A 19,850-nucleotide genomic window follows, 5' to 3' on the forward strand; every position below is an offset into this window, starting at 1 on the left:
TTTTTTTACATTTCGGGAGAGTAGTCTCTCTCTCTCTCTCTCTCTCTCTCTCTCTCTCTCTCTCTCTCTCTCTCTCTCTCTCTCTCTCTCTCTCTCTTTCCTTAACTTTGGGTCAGTCACAGTGGTCAGGTATTCTGCCACTGTGTACTCTCTGTTTAGGGCCAAATAGCATTCTAGTTTGCTCTGTTTTTATTTAATTCTTTCCAATGTGTCAAGTAATTATCTTTTTGTTTTCTCATGATTTGGTTGGGTTTAATTGTGCTGCCGTCCTGGGGCTCTGTGGGGTGTGTTTGTGAATAGAGCCCGAGGACCAGCTTTCTTAGGGGACTCTTCTCCACGTTCATCTCTCTGTAGGTGATGGCTTTGGGAATCGCTTCATTTTAGGTGGTAGTAGAATTTAACGTCTCTTTTCTGAATTTTGATAATTAGTGGGTATCGGCCTAATTCTGCTCTTCATACATTATTTGGTGTTTTACGTCGTACACTGAGGATATTTTTTTGCAGAATTCTGCATGCAGAGTCTCAATTTCAAGTTTGGCCCATTTTGTGAATTCTTGGTTGGTGAACAGACTCCTGACCTCACAACCATAAAGGGCAATGGGTTCTATAACTGATTCAAGTATTTTTAGGCAGATCCTAATTGGGATGTCAAATTTTATGTTCCTTTTGATGGCATAGAAGGCCCTTCTGGCCTTGCCTCTCAAGATCGTTCACAGCTTTGTGGAAGTTACCTGTGGCGCTGATGTTTAGGCCGAGGTATGTATCATTTTTCTGTGTGCTCTAGGGCAACGGTGTCTAGATGGAATTTGTATTTGTGGTCCTGGCAACTAGATCTTTTTTGAAACACGGTTATTTTTTGTCTTACTGAGATGTACTGTCAGGGCCTAGGTCTAACAGAATCTATGCAGAAGATCTAGGTGCTGCTGTAAGCCCTCCTTGGTTGGGAACAGAAGCACCAGATCATCAACAAACAGTAGACATTCAGATTCTAGTAGGGTGAGGATGGGTGCTGCAGACTGTTCTAGTGCCCTCGCCAATTTGTTGATATATATGTTGAAGAGGGTGGGGCTTAAGCTGCATCCCTGTCTCACCCCCCAGCCTGTGGAAAGAATTTTTTTTTTTTGCCAATTTTAACCGCACACTTGTTTGTGTACATGGATTTTATAATGTTTGTATAGCAGACCCTCAAGCCAAATTGAGTCAACAACTTTTTTTGTGAAATAAGACTTTGTTTTGGTTTGTTTGTTTGTGAATTACAGTGTGCAGGGTGAATATGTAGTCTGTCGTACGGTAATTTTGTAAAAATCCAATTTGACATTTGCTTAGTACATTGCTGTCACTGAGAAAATGTACAAGTCTGCTGTTAATGATAATGCAGAGGATTTTTCCAAGGTTGCTGTTGATGCAAATCCCACGGTAGTTATTGGGGTCAAATTTGTCTCCACTTTTGTGGATTGGGGTGATCAGTCAGTCCTTGGTTCCAAATATTGGGGAAGATGCCAGAGCTGAGGATGATGTCAAAGAGTTTATGTATAGCCATTTGGAATTTGTGGTCTGTATATTTTATCATTTAATTTAGGATACCATCTACACCACAGGCCTTTTTTGCGTTGGAGGGTTTGTATTTTGTCCTGTAGTTCATTCAATGTAATTGGAGAATCCAGTGGGTTCAGGTAGTCTTTAATAGTTGATTATAAGATTTGTATTTCATCATGTATGTTTTTGCTTGCTGCTTGTTTGTTCTTTGTTAAAGGGGCAAAAAGATTGGAGAAGTGGTTTATCCATACATCTCCCTTTTGGATAGATAACACTTTGTGTTGTTATTTGTTTAGTGTGTTACACTTTTCCCAGAAGTGGTTAGATTCTATGAATTCTTCAATTACATTGAGCTGATGTCTGACGTGCTGTTCCTTCTTTTTCCGTAGTGTATTTCTGTATTGTTTTAGTCATTCACCATAGTGAAGGTGTCGTCGGCTCAGGTTCTCTGGGTCTCTATGTTTTTGGCTGGATAGGTTTCTCAATTTCTTTCTTAGGTTGGTGCATTCTTCATCAAACCATTTGTCATTGGTGTCAATTTTCTTAGGCTGTCTGCTTGAAATGTTTAGATTTGATACGGGAGCTGAGAGGTTAAATGTACTCTTTAGGTTTTCTACTGCCATGTTTGCAACTTCACTATTACAGTGAAACATGTTGTCCAGGAAGTTGTCTAAAGGGATTGAATTTGTTGTTGCCTAATTGTTTCTGGTAGGTCCCCCCACTATTTTTGTTCCATCTATGAATTTCTTAATATTATTCAGTTCATTTGGCTTTGATGCCTCATGATTGAGTATTGCTCAAGTTCAAGTAGACTGTGATTAAGTTTAAGTTCAAGTTCAAGTAGACTGTGATTTTGCTGAGATCTGATAGGGGTTGTCAGTGGGCCGACTGTGAACGCACTAAGAGACTCTGGTTTGAGGTCAGTGATAAAGTAGTCTACAGTACTACTGCCAAGAGATGAGCTATAGGTGTACCTACCGTAAGAGTCCCCTCGAAGCCTTATCATTGACTATGTACATACCCAGCGTGTGACACAGCTGCAGGAGTTGTGACCCGTTTTTGTTGGTTATGTTATGGGGGAGGGGAATGCTGTCACCTCCAGGTAGGTGTTTGTCCCCCTGCATGGTGAGGGTGTCAGATTCCTGTCCGGTTCTGGCATTTAGGGCGTCACAGACTAGTGCATGTCCCTGGGCCTGGAAATGACTGATTTCCCCTTCTAGGATGGAGAAGCTGTCTTCATGAAAGTATGGAGAGTCTAGTTGGGGGGATATACAGTGCATTTGGAAAGTATTCAGACCCCTTAACTTTTTCCACATTTTGTTACGTTACAGCCTTATTCTAAAATTGATTAGATTGTTTTTTTTCCCCCTCATCAATCTTCACACAATACCCCATAATTACAAAGCAAAAACTGTTTTTTAGAAAATGTAGCAAATTTATTACAATGTAAAAACTGAAATATCACATCTACATAAGTATTCACACCCTTTTTTGAAGCAACTTTGGCAGCGATTACAGTTTTGAGTCTTCTTGGGTATGACACTACAAACTTGGCACACCTGTATTTGGGGACTATCTCCCATTCTTCTCTGCAGATCCTCTCAAGCTCTGTCAGGTTGGATGGGGAGCGTCGATGCACAGCTATTTTCAGGTCTCTCCAGAGATGTTCAATCGGGTTCAAGTCCGGGCTCTAGCTGGGCCACTCAAGGTCATTCAGAGACTTGTCCCTGAAGCCCCTCCTATGTTGTCTTGGCTGTGTGCTTAGGGTCGTTGTCCTGTTGGAAGGTGAACCTTCGCCCCAGTCTGAGGTCCTGAGCGCACTGGAGCAGGTTTTCTTTAAGGATCTCTCTGTACTTTGCTCCGTTCATCTTTCCCTCCATCCGGACTAGTATCCCAGTCCCTGCCGCTAAAAAACATCCCCACAGCATGGTGCTGCCCCGAAAATGCTTCACCGTAGGGATGGTGCCAGGTTTCCTGCAGAGGTGATGCTTGGCATTCAGCCCAAAGAGTTAAATCTTGATTTCATCAGACCAGAGAATCTTGTGTTCTTGGGGACCTTCAATGCTGCAGAAATGTTTTCTTACCCTTCCCCAGATCAATGCCTCGACACAATTCTGTCTGGTAGCTCAATTTCGAGTCTCATAGCAAAGGGTCTGAATACTTATGTAAATGTCATATTTCCGTTTTTTTATTTGATACATTGGCAAACCTTTTTAACAACCTGTTGTAGCTTTGTCATTAAGGGGTATTGTGTGTAGATTGATGAGGAAAAACGTTGATTGAATCCATTTTAGAACAGGGCTGCAACGTAATATGTGGAGAAAGTGAAGGGGTCTGAGTACTTTACGGATGTGGTGTAGGAAGCACACAGGAGGACATTTTTCCCTGCTGAGATCATTTCCTTTTCAATTTATAGCCAAATGTAAAATGTTCCTGTTTTGATTCATTTAATAGAGTGAGTTAGGTCTGCTCTATATCAAATTAGCATTCCCCCTGAGTCCCTTCCCTGTTTCACACCTGGTAGTTTGGTGGATGGGACTACCAGCTCTCTGTAACCTAGAGGGCAACCAGTGGGTCCGTCTCCTCTATACCATGGAACATTTCTTTGGTGAAGTCCAGGTTCCTGCTCTTTAGGCCAAAGGCAGATGACCTCGGGCCTTCAATATTCCAGGAGGAAATAGTGGAGGCTTTGTGTTCCATAAAGTGTCCAATGCTCTCTCTCTCTCTCTCCTCTCTCTCCTCTCTCTCTCTCTCTCTCTCTCTCTCTCTCTCTCTCTCTCCTCTCCTCTCTTTCTCTCTCTCTCTCTCTCTCTCTCTCTCTCTCTCTCTCTCTCTCTCTCTCTCTCTCTCTCTCTCTCTCTCTCTCAATTCAATTCAATTCAATTCAATTTGCTTTATTGGCATGACGTAACAATGTACATATTGCCAAAGCTTATTATGGATATTTACAATATAATTTTTTTTAAATGAGAATCAAAATTGTCAACGGGACAACAGTAACAACAATAACCAAGTGTCAAAATAACCATACATTCAACAATAATAATAAGCATACAGTAGAGTACATGTGCAGGTTGATTGGTCTGTCAGACACTGTCCCTCAAATTATGGCAGGCAGCAATGTAGTGCGCTGCCAACCCACAGCTCTCTGCGTCCTCCCCCAGCAGGACGGGTAGCCTACTCTCATCAGAGAGGTCTTTGAAACTTGAATAAGGGTTTCAAATTTGGGGAAATGACACTCTCTAATTGTTTTATATTTTTGACATTTTGTCAGGAAATGCAGCTCCGTCTCAGGTTCTGCTGTTGTGCAGTGGTTGCACAGCCTTTCCTCTACAGGGAGCCAGGTTTTCCTGTGTCTACCCTTCTCAATGGCAAGGCTGTGCTCACTGAGCCTGTACTTTGTCAAGGTTTTTCTAAGGTTTTGGTCAGTAAGCATGGTCAAATATTTAGCCACAGTGTACTGTCGATTTAGGGCCAGATAGCACTGCATTTTGCTTTGTGTTTGTGCTTGTGTTTCCCAATAAGCAATATAGTTTTGTTTTGACTGTGTTGTAATTTGGTTTATCCTGGTTGATTGGGTGTTCTGGTCCTAAGGCTTCAGTGTGTTAGTAGAACAGGTTTGTGAACTCAGCCCCAGGACCAACTGGATGAGGGGACTCTTTTCTTTGCTCAGCTCTTGGCATTGCAGGGCTTGGTAATGATATGAGAGGGGGTCACTGTATTTTAGATGTTTCCAAAACTGAATTGCTCTTTTTTGAGTTTTTATTATTAGTGGATATTGGCCTAATTCTGCCCTGCATGCATTGTTTGTAGTTTTCCTCTGGACATGTAGGATAATCTTACAGAACTCTGCATGCAGGGTTTCAATGGGGTGTTAGTGTCACGACTTCCGCCGAAGTCGGCCCTTCTCCTTGTTCGGGTGGTGTTCGGCGGTCGACGTCACCGGCTTTCTAGTCACCATCGATCCATTTTTCAGTTTCGTTTTGTTTTGTCTGTATTATACACACCTGGTTTCAATTCCCCCATCATGTTCCCTATTTAACCCTCTGGCTTTCATTTCTGTTTTGTCCGTGATTGTTTGTGCGTTAGGTGTTGTAGTTGATACGTGTATGTATCTGTTTATTTTCCAGTTGTGGAATTGTGCATTTATTTTGAGTAAAACACTGTGGTTTCGCTCAACACCTGTGTCCTGCGTTTGACTCCAAAATTCTCCGCACACAACCCTGACAGTTAGTCCCATTTGATGAAATCTTGTTTTGCAAGTGGACCCAACACCTCGCTGCCATAAAGTGCAATTGGTTCAATGACATATTCAATATTCATATTCAACTTTGGTCTAATTCCCTGAGATCTGGATCTTCTCTGGAAAATCCTTATTTTAGTCTTTTTGGGGTTTACTGCCAGGGTTCGTTCGTTCTCTCTCTCTCTCTCTCTCTCTCTCTCTCTCTCTCTCTCTCTCTCTCTCTCTCTCTCTCTCTCTCTCTCTCTCTCTCTCTCTCTCTCTCTCTCTCTCTCTCTCTCTCTCTCTCTCTCTCTCTCTCTCTCTCTCTCTCTCTCTCTCTCTCTCTCTCTCTAGTGGACTATGTTCTCTATCCCTGGCTGCCATTGAGGTTGGGCCCTGCGGCCTGTTACACAAGCACTCTGAGTTGGCATACCAAATGGCACCCTAGTCCCTATGTAGTGCAATACTTTTGACCATGGCCCATAAGGAATAGGTGTCATTTGAGATGCAGCCAGAGTTTGTGGTGGAGTGCTTGGCTCCCTCTCCCTGGATTAGTGTCGTCAATAATTACGTCTAGGGCTAATTCTAATTATTGTGGCTGATTGTGAGATCTTCTTCTGCTCAGCATAAATGCTTTGGTAAATAGGATGTCTGTTCCGTCGCCTCAGTTAACAAGCCAACCGCAATGGCTGTTTCTATTGCTGAAGAATAGAACAGCTGTATCTACATACAGCATATATTATAGATGTATTCCTGAACAGAAACCTAACCTGTCTCTCTCCGGGAGCTGCACTGACTACTGTTAGTGTTGCAATGACATGAAAGAAGAGAGATCTATCCTTGGTAGACATGGGTTAAACGCTGTTGCTCTCCTCTCTTCTCTCCACAAAACGCACACAGCTGTGAGGTTGAGGAAGACACGGGTATTTAAAGAAACACAATTTACACTTCCTCAACGCAGTGTGAACGCAGTGAGAACCAGGGGGTAGAGAAAGAGGCAGACGGAGGGAGGGAGGGAGGGAGGGAGGGAGGGAGGGAGGGAGAGAGAGTGAGAGAGAGAGAGAGGCAGATGGAAGGAGGGAAAGAGAGAGAGAGAGAGCAAGAGAGAGAGAGAGAGAGAGAGAGAGAGAGATATGCTCAACATGAGCTCCTGATATATTTGATTTTTTTTGGTTTTTAGAATGAGATAAACACTCTAATCGAAGAAGAATTCCAGACAAGAAGTGATGAACAACAACTCTATACATTCAGAATAGAAAAAAAAGTAACTTGGCGCCTCAAGTTAAGAAGTTTTGAGTCTAGCTAGCTAGCTACACAACAAAGACCCAGCCAGCAGACTAACAAGCTAGCCATAAGAAACGAGCTAGAACAAACCTAGCAAGGTCAGTTAATACAACTACATCAAACGACCAAACTGAGTGAGTAAACCAAAAAGGAGCACGGACTAACTGTAAACATATCTTCAGTCTTTTGTGTGAGGATTTTTCACTCTTTTTGCTGTTTTTTGAAAGTAGCGCGAACAGCAGACGAACAAATCGGTTGCCATGGCAACGGGGCAGCAGAACAGCGCAGCAGTAGCGGTAGTAGCAGAGCGCACAGACACCATGTCCACACTCCCCCTCAGCGCAGAATCCATTCTCTACCCAAAAAAGGTCAAAAATGACACAATGAGGAAAGCTTTCAAACAGAAACTACTAGAGAAGAGGCCAGAAACCCTTTTTGCAGACCTCTACAAAAACGGTGACGTGAGTAATCTCATCTTCCTCACTGACCAGCCAAATGCATGGCGCTCAGCAGTCTGCTCTCACTACCCATGCATAAAGAAAGAGGGAATCTGTAATGGGTGGAAGCTGAAAATCAAAGAGACAGACGACCCTGACAGCACCATGATAACAATCAACCTCTACAAGACTGGGACTGTCATGGTGCAAGGTAACATCAGGCTGTTTGAAACAGACTTTCAGACCATTAAGGAGAGAGCGGAGAGAGAGAAGGACACCACCAGTGACATGCCCTCCCACAAGACAAACTCCACCAGCACCACCCTCACCCCTACCCTCCCCACCCAAAAAGGCACATCCAGCACCTCTCTTCCCACCATAGTGGAGGACACGCCCCAGGAGGAGAGCGACCCCCTCAGTGCAGAGCAGGCTCAGGCCCTCCTCACCACCATGGCTGCCATGAGGGATGAGTTCACCAAACTGGAGGGGGAGGTGGTCCTGCTCAGGGAGAGCGTGAGCAAACAGCAACCAGACAACCACACCTTAGAGGAGCTCCTAACCAAGGTGAGGACAGAGCAGGACAGCAGCCTTGCAACACAGCTGAAAGAGGTTCAGCAAGAGAGAGACGGACTCAAGAGAGAGCTGGCTGATCTAACAAAGGAGGTGAGAGAGCTCCAAAAAGACAGGCAGAGCAGCAATAAGGAGCTGACCGCACTAAGAGAGGAGCTGCAGGAGAGAAAGAGAGCAGAGGACAGGCTGCAGGAGCAGATAGATCACCACCCTATGACCTGCCCTCACACAGCAGAGGAGCCCAGCTCAACCAGCCAGACTTCCCCAGCCCTGGCTGCTGCACCCCTCCTCCCCAACCCACAGAACAGCCTCCCACTGACAGTGGCACCCACACAGACCAGCCACACCCCAGCTCCAACACCCACCAGCCCCCCCTCTGCCCCCCCCAGTCCAGAAGAAACACTGGCTGACATCGTCCTGTTAATGGACTCAAATGGGAAGTATGTTCAGGAGAAGAAACTTTTCCCTAGACACAAAACGAGAAAGGTGTGGTGCCCAACAACGCAAAGTGCCATGGAGCTGCTTGATAAGAACCATCTCGGGTCGCCAAGCCACATAATCATACATACCGGAAGCAACGACCTGCGTGCTCAGCAGGAGAGGGTGGCGACTTCACTACGGGGAGTGATTGAGAAGGCCTCCGCAATCTTCCCCAACTCAAGAATCATAGTGTCAACCCTTCTACAGAGGAGGGACTTCCACCCTGCCACAATCCAAAGAATAAACGCCAGCCTCTCCCGGGACTGTGCCCTGCGACCCAATGTACACCTGGCCCACCATCCCACCCTCGATCTGGACTGTCTCTATGACCATGTTCACCTGTACAGGGAGACAGTCCCCATCCTTGCCAAGACTCTCAAGGACGTCGCTCTAAACCGCAGCCCGACCTCTCCACCCAGGAACAGCGGAGCAATCTCCACCCCGCCGAGATCACCGAGACAACATCCCGGACCAGCACCCTGGACCCCCCAGCCACGACCACAGCACCACCAACCTCAATGCCCACCACAGCCAGCGCAGCACAGACCACCCCAGCCCAGCTTCAGAGCCACCCAGATGAGGCCTACCACCCCCCTCCTCCCCACCGCAGACCCACACCTGGAGGAGCCACAGCCCAGCAGGCAGAGCTACGCACAGGCTGTGAGAGGAGCAACTGGCCCAGCCCCCACCAACCAAATGAGTGACATTAAACAAATGCTGAGTCTACTATGCTCACATGTGATGGGCCGAGGGTCATGGTAAGATGAGCACAAGAACTCCACCATTCTCACACTACATCCACCCAAGTGGCATGACACAAATTCTATCTTAAATGATAAACAAATCACATTTGCAAAATAAGAGTTTACTTTAATTGAAAAATCCTATTTTAATGGTTCTTCTTGGATTGTGAGTGTTTGTCTCATTTTGAAAGGTAAGGAAAAGAGAAAAAAAAAGTTATGAAGTCTTTTTACGTTGCATGTTGGAATATACAAGGATTGAAGTCCTCTGCTTTTGGGCTAAAGAGCAGAAACCCAGACTTCCTGAAAGAAATTGATGATGTTGATATTGTAGTACTACAGGAAACATGGTGCAGAGGTGATGTTTCCACTGGCTGTCCACTAGGTTATAGGGAGATAATCATACCATCCACTAAATTAAAAGGAATCAAACAGGGCAGAGACTCAGGGGGAATGCTAATATGGTATAAATCTGAACTAATTAATTCAATCGAATTGATCAAAACAGGAGAATTCTTTATCTGGTTAAAAATCAACAAGGAGGCTATCTTGACAGATAAAAACGTCTTCCTCTGTGCCACATACATTCCCCCCTCAGAGTCACCCTACTTCAACGAAGAGAGCTTCTCCATTCTAGAGGGAGAGATTAGTCACTTTCAGGCCCAAGGCAACGTACTGGTCTGTGGAGACCTGAATGCTAGAATAGCAGAAGAACAAGACACTATTAACAGTCATGGGGATAAACACCTACCAGGAAGCAATAACCTTTCCCTCCCCACATACCCCCACAGAAACAACTATGACAAAGTGAAAAACAAAAATGGATTACAGCTCCTGAGGCTCTGTCGAACACTGGGTCTGTACATAGTCAATGGCAGGCTGAGAGGAGACTCTTTTGGTAGGTACACATACAGCTCATCCCTTGGCAGCAGCACTGTAGACTACTTCCTCACCGACCTAAACCCAGAATCTCTCAGAGCCTTCACAGTCAGCCCACTAACACCTCTCTCAGACCACAGTAAAATCACAGTGTATCTGAGAAGAGCAGAACCCAACCAAGAAGCATCATGGCCCAATAAACTACATGGTACTAAACAAGCCTATAGATGGAGTGCAAACAGTACAGACATCTACCAAAAAGCAATTAGTAGCCAAAAAATACAATCTCTCCTGGACAACTTTTTAGCCTTAACATTCTCCTTCAGCAATGAAGGTGTAAATTTGGCCGTTAGGAACATAAACTTTATATTTGACAAATTAGCCTCCTTGGCTAATCTAAAGAAGCATAAGAGCAAACCAAAAATAACAGATAATGAAAAATGGTTTGATAATGATTGCAAAAATCTAAGAAAGTCATTGAGAAATATATCTAATCAAAAACACAGAGAACCAGACAACAAAAATATACGCCTTCAATATGGGGAAACACTGAAGCAATACAAACGCACCCTAAGAACAAAAAAGGAACAGCACATTAGAAATCAGCTGGATGGAATTGAGGAATCCATAGAATCAAACCACTTCTGGGAGAATTGGAATAAATTAAACAAACCTCATCATGAGGAGTTGGCTATCCAAAATGGGGATATGTGGAGAAATCACTTTGCAAACCTCTACAGCAATATAACAAAGAGCCCAGAACAAAAAGATATACAAGAAAAATTACAAATCCTTGAATTAGCAGTCAAAGACTATCAGAATCCTGTGGATACCCCAATTACAGAAGAAGAATTATTGGAAAAAATATGCAATCTCCAACCCAAAAAGGCCTGTGGTGCTGATGGGATCTTAAATGAAATGATCAAATATACAGACCACAAATTCAAATTGGCTATACTCAAACTCTTCAACATTATCCTCACTGCAGGTATTTTCCCCGATATTTGGAACCAGGGACTGATCACACCAATCTATAAAAATGGAGACAAATTTGACCCAAATAATTACAGAGGAATATGCGTTAACAGCAACTTGGGGAAAATTCTCTGCAGTATTATAAATAGCAGACTACATCATTTCCTTGACGAACACAACGTCCTGAGCAGAAGCCAGATTGGATTTCTAAAAAATTATCGTACAACTGACCACATTTACACCCTCCACACTCTAATTGATAAACAAGTTAACCAAAACAAAGGCAAAATCTACTCGTGTTTTGTAGATTTCAAGAAAGCATTTGATTCAATTTGGCACGAAGGTCTTTTTTATAAACTAATAGAAAGTGGTATTGGAGGGAAAACATATGATTTTATTAAATCAATGTACACTAAAAACAAATGTGCGGTTAAAATTGGCAACAAGCAAACAGACTTCTTCTCTCAGGGGCGGGGAGTGAAACAGGGCTGCCCAATAAGTCCAACATTATTTAACATCTACATTAATGAATTGGCAAAAACATTAGAAGAATCGGCAGCACCTGGTATCACCCTACACAACACTGAAATCAAGTGTCTGCTGTACGCAGATGACCTGGTGCTGCTGTCTCCCACTAAAGAGGGGTTACAGCAACACCTAGATCATCTTCACAGGTTCTGTCAGACTTGGGCTCTGACCGTTAACCTAAAAAAAAAAACAAATATAATGATATTCCAAAAAAGGTCCGGAAATAAGGATGACAAATATAAATTCTATTTGGACACAATTCTATTAGAACACACCAAAAACTACACATATCTAGGACTAAATATCAGCAACACAGGTAGCTTTCACATGGCTGTGAATGAGCTGAGAGACAAAGCAAGAAGAGCATTCTATGCCATTAAAAGGAACATCAAAATTGAAATTCCAATTAGAATCTGGCTCAAAATTTTTCAATCAGTTATAGAACCAATTGCTCTATATGGCAGTGAGGTATGGGGTCCACTCTCTAATAATGAATTTACTAAATGGGACAAACATCCAATTGAAGTATTGCATGCAGAGTTTTGCAAGACTGTATTGCAAGTACAAAGAAAAACTCCAAATAACGCATGTAGGGCAGAATTGGGCCAATATCCCCTCCTCATTCGAATAGAAAAAAGAGCCATCAAATTTTACAACCATCTAAAAACAAGTGACCCTAAAACATTCCATCACACAGCTCTACAATGTCAAGAGATGAAACCAGAGAAGAGTCCACTCAGCCAGCTGGTTCTGAGGCTCAGTTCACCAACCCAAACCAACCCCACAGAGCCTCGGGACAGCCCTCAGAAAATCTGGCCCAACCAAATCATCACAAAACAAAAAGAAAAATATATAACCTATTGGAAAGACACCACAAAAAATCAAAGTAAACTTCAATGCTATTTGGCTCTAAACAGACAGTACATGGTGGCAGACTATCTGACCACTGTGACTGATAGAAAACTGAGGAAAGCATTGACTAGGTACAGACTCAGTGAGCACAGTCTGGCTATAGAGACCGGTCGTCACAGACAAACCTGGCTGCCCAGAGAGGACAGGCTGTGCTCACTCTGCTCCAGGGGAGAGGTAGAGACAGAAGTGCATTTCCTACTACACTGTGACAAATACTCAGACCTAAGAGCATATTTCTTTCCCAAAATTATAATTCAATACAAAGAATTTGAAACTATAAAAGATGAAGAAAAATTCAAATATTTATTGGGTGAAAAGCCAAAATGTGCAGTTTTGGCAGCCAAATATGTGTCCTCCTGCCACAGCCTGAGGGACAGCCAGTGAAAAATGCAAAGTAATGTTGATAATATTTCCCATTTAGCTTAGTTTTGTTTTGTCTTTCGTACCAGGTCATGTGTCTTCTCAGTCATGTTGACACTGGTCTACTACTGTTGCTTTAATGTATTGTTGTTCTGATTAATATTGTTGTTGTAGCTGTTATTAATGGTAATCCCATGTCCACTACTACTATTATTATTGCTGTTAGTACCACCATTTATTTATATATAAATATATATATATTTTGTGTATATATATACATATATATTTTATTTAAATTTTTCGATATGTATACTTTGACAATGTAAGTAATAATAACTTGCCATGTCAATAAAGTCAATTGAATTGAATTGAATTGAATTGAATTGAGAGAGAGAGAGAGAGAGGCAGATGGAAAGAGAGAGAGAGAGAGGCAGATGGAAAGAGAGAGAGAGAGAGGCAGAGATGGAAGGAGGGAGAGAGAGAGAGAGAGAGGCAGACGGAAGGAGGGAGAGAGAGAGAGAGAGAGAGAGAGGCAGAGATGGAAGGAGGGAGAGGGAGAGAGAGAGAGAGGCAGACGGAAGGAGGGAAAGAGAGAGAGAGAGAGAGAGGCAGACGGAAGGAGGGAAAGAAAGAGAGAGAGAGAGAGAGAGAGAGAGAGAGAGAGAGAGAGAGAGAGAGAGAGAGAGAGAGAGAGAGAGAGAGGGGCAGAGATGGAAGGAGGGAGAGAGAGAGAGAGAGAGGCAGACGGAAGGAGGGAAAGAGAGAGAGAGAGAGAGAGAGGCAGAGATGGAAGGAGGGAGAGAGAGAGAGAGAGAGGCAGACGGAAGGAGGGAAAGAGAGAGAGAGAGAGAGAGAGGCAGACGGAAGGAGGGAAAGAAAGAGAGAGAGAGAGAGAGAGGCAGAGATGGAAGGAGAGAGAGAGAGAGAGAGAGAGAGAGAGAGAGAGAGAGAGAGAGAGAGAGAGAGAGAGAGAGAGAGAGAGAGAGGGCTTCAGGCTCAGATATAAAAGAGAGACTTAATAAACACTGTCCCAAGACCAGACAGTGAAAAATGTCCCTTTCATTTCTCCATTTTCATTTTTTGCCCATCTTCTCTCCATCCATCTGTCTCTTTCCATCTTTTTTTCCCCACCTTCCTCCATCTGTCTTTCTCTTCTCATATTTTCCCTCCAGTCCTCTTTCACCTCTCCGCCCTTCTGTCAACCTTTCCTCCCAATCTTTTCGACCAGCCCCAGCCCCCTCGCCCGTTTTTAAACCGACTGTCTGTCTGTCTCCCCCGTCTTCCCTTCCGCATCACCTCCGCCTCATCTCTCTAGGAATATTATCCGCCACAAGGAAAACACTCAAAGGCGAATCCTCATGCAGTAAATGATCAGAGCACAGTGAAGAGTATGATAAGACGCCGTAGACCTGCTACAGTCTAAATGATACCATCCATGGCAAAGTTGTCTGTCATGCTTGTGCTGATGCTAGGATTTGGGTCGGAAATACAGCTAAACGGTGTGGCTGTGACAACCTCTTTCATATTTGATCCAGGATATAGCAACAATAGCAGCCCCCCTTCTCTACCCTCCCTGTCCAGCTGTCCTCCTCTGTCCACACCCCTCCCCCCATCCCCTGGGTGCCGATATGCCCTTCTGTCCACCCTCTACCCTTTTACAACCCTTTTTCTCGTGCTTCAGCTCACTCTTCCATTCCTTCCATACTTCCCCTTTATTTCTCTGCTGCTCTGTCATCTTTAAAAAAAAAATTCTACCAAATAGTTGAAAGAAAGCCCAAATCAAGACAAGGTCCATCTGTAGTATGAAAAAGACTTGATTAATCTTGTTGATTTACTGTATAAAAGAGATTTAGGGTTTGAAATATAACATTATGGGGTTGGTCTTTGAAGTCGGCCCATTTGGATACTCTATCTGACCCTGGCATTTATAAGTTATATTCTTCAAGAGTCAATGACTATATATCATTTATTTGGATGTACCAAAAATGAACAGGTTGTCCCTTTAAGAGTTTTTCATTCAATTTGGTTTGGAGCAAAATACAATACAGCAGTTTTTCCCAATCCTCATCCTGGGGACTGAATTACGTGTTGGTACGAGGGCAAAAACTAAAATATGCACCCCTTGGGGTCCCCAGGACCAGGATTGGAAAACACTGCTGTACTGTATGTGAGCCCCCACCTTGACTCCTATCACAAACACACTGATTCTCTGTATATCTCTCAATCCCACCCTTTCCAGTCCTCCAACCCCTGTGGTTGGCTATTTCTGTAACCCCCCACCGCCACCCCTCGCCCTCTCTGTGCTTGTCAAACATCATTAGCTCACAGCCCAGACCCCAGAGTCTCAAGCTGTATGGTGCCAAGCCACCACACCCAGCAACTAACCCAACTGTGAGAAGGGCGGCAAAACATAGGAGAGGAGGGCGTTATGGAGGCGAGGGAGAGAGAGGGGAAGAGAGAAAACGAGAGCGAGATCGAGAGCGAGGGAGAGATTGAGAGATCTTAATGCCTTGGCAAATATACTTACTGCTCCTGCCAATAAACCACTTACAGAAATAAGAAGTCAATTACCGTGAGGCCGGAGTTATGAGATCACTATATCAGTCAAAGGCTATAGGGCTCCTCAAAAGACCCAATCACCAAACTATAGTTCTCTCTCTCTCTGATCTATTCCTATCTGTCTCTTATCTATCTCTCTGTTAAAACACACAACATACACCCTCAAATATGTGGTATTCTCAGAAACATCAGACTGGTATGAGGATGCACCAAGGACAAGCGGGATGGCCCTATAGACGTCTGAGGAAGGATAGATGCAGACTACAGAGAGAAACAGACCCTATACCCATAGTGAAGGAGAGATGGGGAAAAGACCATATATATATATAGTGAAGGGGAGAGATGGAGTAAGACAGAGAGAGGGGGGTGATGGATAGAAGTGAGCAGAAGAGGCAAGGATAAAGGAGAAGATATGCTGCAAATAAAATAATTTGGAACAAAAGGGAATTGTTGCCAGGCAACCAGCCAGAACAGGGTTACCAGGGCAACCATGGTGACCTAAAGCTTGACCCCTCCCTGTCATTTAGACCAATTTACAACAATATAAACAGGATCCGGCTCGACTAGTCTGTAACTTCCGAAGCTACATGGTCAAAAACCAACATGGTTCAAACCTCATTGTTACATTCAAAGAAATCCTATCAATCGTTATTTCTATAAGTTAGTGAGTTATATGTGCAGGCTTAGTCATGCGGTTGTTTGCTCATTGACATGGTTCAACATGTGTTACGAATGAATGTGTAACACGGTAGATATCTGGAGGCAACTAACGGTATTTCTTTCTGAGGAGAATTCTCCTCGTTTACAGCTCGAATAGATGTACGGAGGCAGACACGCAACACGTCACAAACATTAGCATGCAGATTATAGGGAGGAGACCACAGGAAGAAGGCCTCACCACGAGTTACTGCACTCGTATAAAAAAAAAAAACCTGAAAGAATGCGTTTTTCTCTGGTGCCTTTTTAGCATAGGACGAACTGTGATGTCCTCAGAGGAATATGTTCTTGGACACACTACTGCTCGCCACAAATAAACACAATAGGCACATTGCACGTAAGCCATGTCATGTACTTTGTACACGTTTGTTGAATTGTGTTGTTAATGTTCCAGTGACAATGCAGGCTGGTGTTCTCCGGCTGGAGTCATCGGAGGCTCCCTGGGTGCGACTATTCAGATACATGACACACACAAAGCGACCTGAGAGACCAACAGGCTCTGGATGTGTGTATCGGAATGTGTGCGTGCGCGTCAATGGGTGAGTGTGTCTGTGTTTGTTATCAGACTACATGTAGCTCTGTGTATGTGAATGCATGTTCACATAAACCGACTCTGTGTGTGTGTCTGTGTGTGTGTGTGTGTGTGTGTGTGTGTGTGTGTGTGTGTGTGTGTGTGTGTGTGTGTGTGTGTGTGTGTGTGTGTGTGTGTGTGTGTGTGTGTGTGTATGTATATGTGTGTGTGCGTGTGCATGTAATGACCTCCATGTTTCACAGAGATGTACCTCTAACAAACCCAACCTTTATGTTCCCCACTGTCTGTCAAAGCCAATCAACTGAGTGGAGATCAATTGGTGTAACAGCAGGGGCACCCAGCGCAACAATGGAAACGGACAGGGACAGTAGAACAATAGAAGATGGACAGTGTCCTTCTCTCGTTCTGTGTTTTCATCGTACACATTCAAGCAAAATCGAAGTAACTGTCTCGGTCGGAACGTGGGTCATCGTTGCATCGTTAACGAACAACCTCCTCCTTGGCTAAGTCACTAATTAGTGTGTCAGTCCACATGTTCTTAACCGACATCATGGCCACGGCCTCAATAACAGGGTTAACTTTACATGTGCCATCTGGTGACCCAGTTGGGATGAAAAACACATAGCCGCTGCTCTCTACACATGTAGATACCGTGACACACTCCCATTCATTCACGCACGTATTCATCTCACCACAGCATCACATTTTATATTGGGAACCACAACTGCTTAAGAGGAAAGGGGGGGGGTGGGGGGGCTGAACCGTCGCTTCCTCAGGAAAAAGGCTGTAGTCATCTTTCTTTCTCACTCTCTCTCCCTCATCTATCTCTTTCTCCGCTCCTCGCTGCTCTCTCTCTGTCTCACTCCCTCTCTTTCCTCTGCAGTGAGAGCATTCCCCAGAGTCTGACAGCATGAGACTATTACACTCACAGACAGAATCTCTCTCCTCCAATTTCCCTCTCTCTCCCTGCTTTCTGTTCTCGTCCTCCCTCCATTCATCCACTCACCCTCGACGGTCTCCTTCTCTCCTCCTCTGTTCCTCCCTCTCTCCCTTTACCCCCCTTTTCATTGTCTCTTCTCTCATTCATTATCTCCCCCCCCCTTCTTCTTTCCCCTGCCTCCCTTTTCTCTCCCTTTCACTAAGTCTTCTAACCCCCTCCTCCCCTCCTTTCTCCAGTCAATATAATTGGCATCGCAGGAGCGCTCCCTGCAGAGTATGCTAAAACAGAAGCAAACCAACAGAAAGAGCTGACCCTGGCCACGGCAATCAGCAAACCACAACCAGAACAAACCAGTCCAACACAGCACAGCGCACCCAGAACAGAGCACGCTGCACACTACAAGACAATACTGTTCACCCAGTCGAGAATCAGTTCTATAAACGTCCTTTCCAGTCCACAGCATCAAACATAGATGACAGCAGAATACTTGCCTAGAGCATAAAACCCATACCAGTGGTGTAAGAAAAGAGTAAGAAAAGAGCCCGTATTGATATAAAGCATCCCAGGAGTGCTAATCTAGGATCAGCTTTCCCCTCTACATGCCGTCGTGTTCATTGTGATCTAAAAGGCTAAACTGATCCTAGATCAGCCCACAACCAGTGGCCACAACCCAGTAAAGCAAAGCGAACCCTAAACGTCAAACTCCAAAATGTAGATCCTGAGTTAAAATCGATAAAGCTATCACGGCTCTCTGAGAATCCAGAGAAAAGTCAGGTAAATAAAGACTGAAATGTCAAAACATTCCAAAACAACATCGGCAGCAGCACATCGTGGCAGCACACAACATCGCCGGAGTTAGGGCTGTCAGCTAGCTAGGCCCTGAGCAGACAGAAGACAACATCACACGGGTTAGACTGTAGAACAACCAAGCACCCGCAGACTGATGATAGCAACATGAAAATAGCTTTGGAAATTGAAAAGTGAAACATGAATAAATCACCATTTTAAAAATAGGGGGGGGGGAAATTGCCATAGCAGATAAACTGTCTGCCCTCCTTTCATCAAACACATCTGCCTAAAGGAAGAATGGTTGCCTTTCAGTTATTTAGATAACATAGACTACTGTATATAACACTGAAACTGGCTAAGGATACTCAAGCCAGTTCACGATGATCAAATTACAGACGTAGAGTGAGTGAGTGAGTAAGTGAGTGAGTGAGCGTCAACAGTAGTGCACTCCCGAGGGAACAGGGTGCCATTTGGAATATTTCGTTACTCACAAAGAGAGATACTAACTACACAGAGATCAATTGACACTGTAATTAAGGGTTAGGATTTGGATGCTTAGTGTCCATGGTTTAGAAGCTCTCCTGTTATTAGGAAGAACAATCAAATGACACTTGACATGCTCAACTGGTCCTCTCAGTGATTGGAGGCTGCACCTCATCTCACGCTAGTCAATCTTGTGGGAGAACAAATGTCATATTGACTCGTCTATTCAAGGAGTGCATCCGAGTTGAAAAAATGAAAATATGGGAAGAAGAGTTGGTCACATTCCAAGGAGGACACGTCCTGCATGACTGTTCCTAAAGTCTTTGATTAATTCTCACTGTGTAATTTTCTCTGACCCGGGTTTTCCTCATCCGACAGAGAGAGTCTGAAGAGCTTTTTAATTACAATGCACGTTGCGCCTCATCCCAAATGGCACCTTATTTCCTATTAAAATAAGTGCACTACTTTTAACTAGGGCCCGTGACTATATGCAAAATAGGGTGCTATTTGGGACAACGCCTCAGTCTGTAGGGAATGGAACGTCCTAGGACGTCAGTTAATGAAAATTAAAAAAAACAGGCAAGCAAGCACTTCAGTAAATGTTACATATCAAATGTTCCAGTGTTATGCACACAGAGAGAGAGAGATGGCTGCCTTGCTTACGCCTTCCAGCCAACAGAAAAGCAGCTGGAATCACATGAGGATTTCTGTTTGAACAACAACAACTAGAGGGCCTCGCTTCAAATAAGAAAGTGTGCGAGAACAAGTGTGTGCGTGCGTGCGTGTCTGAGAGTCTCCGTTTGCGTCTCTATAAGGCACACAAACGTACGGAACAATGAGCGTGTTTAAGCCATAGATACAGCAAGAGGGAGAGCGAATGAAAGGGAGGGAGAGGGAGGGCGAGCAA

The 19,850-nt window shown here is 44.1% G+C and overlaps 1 protein-coding gene across 1 annotated transcript in view; it reads right to left on the reverse strand.

The window, feature by feature from the left end:
- The window catches only part of LOC120020506 (cell adhesion molecule 3-like), a 58,529-nt gene that overhangs the window by 23,804 nt on the left and 14,875 nt on the right, over positions 1 to 19,850 (reverse strand). The gene's annotated exons all lie outside the window — the stretch shown is intronic.

The sequence above is a fragment of the Salvelinus namaycush genome, chromosome 25 (genome assembly GCF_016432855.1).
Source record: "Salvelinus namaycush isolate Seneca chromosome 25, SaNama_1.0, whole genome shotgun sequence".
In the NCBI taxonomy this organism is placed as follows: Eukaryota; Metazoa; Chordata; class Actinopteri; order Salmoniformes; family Salmonidae; genus Salvelinus; species Salvelinus namaycush.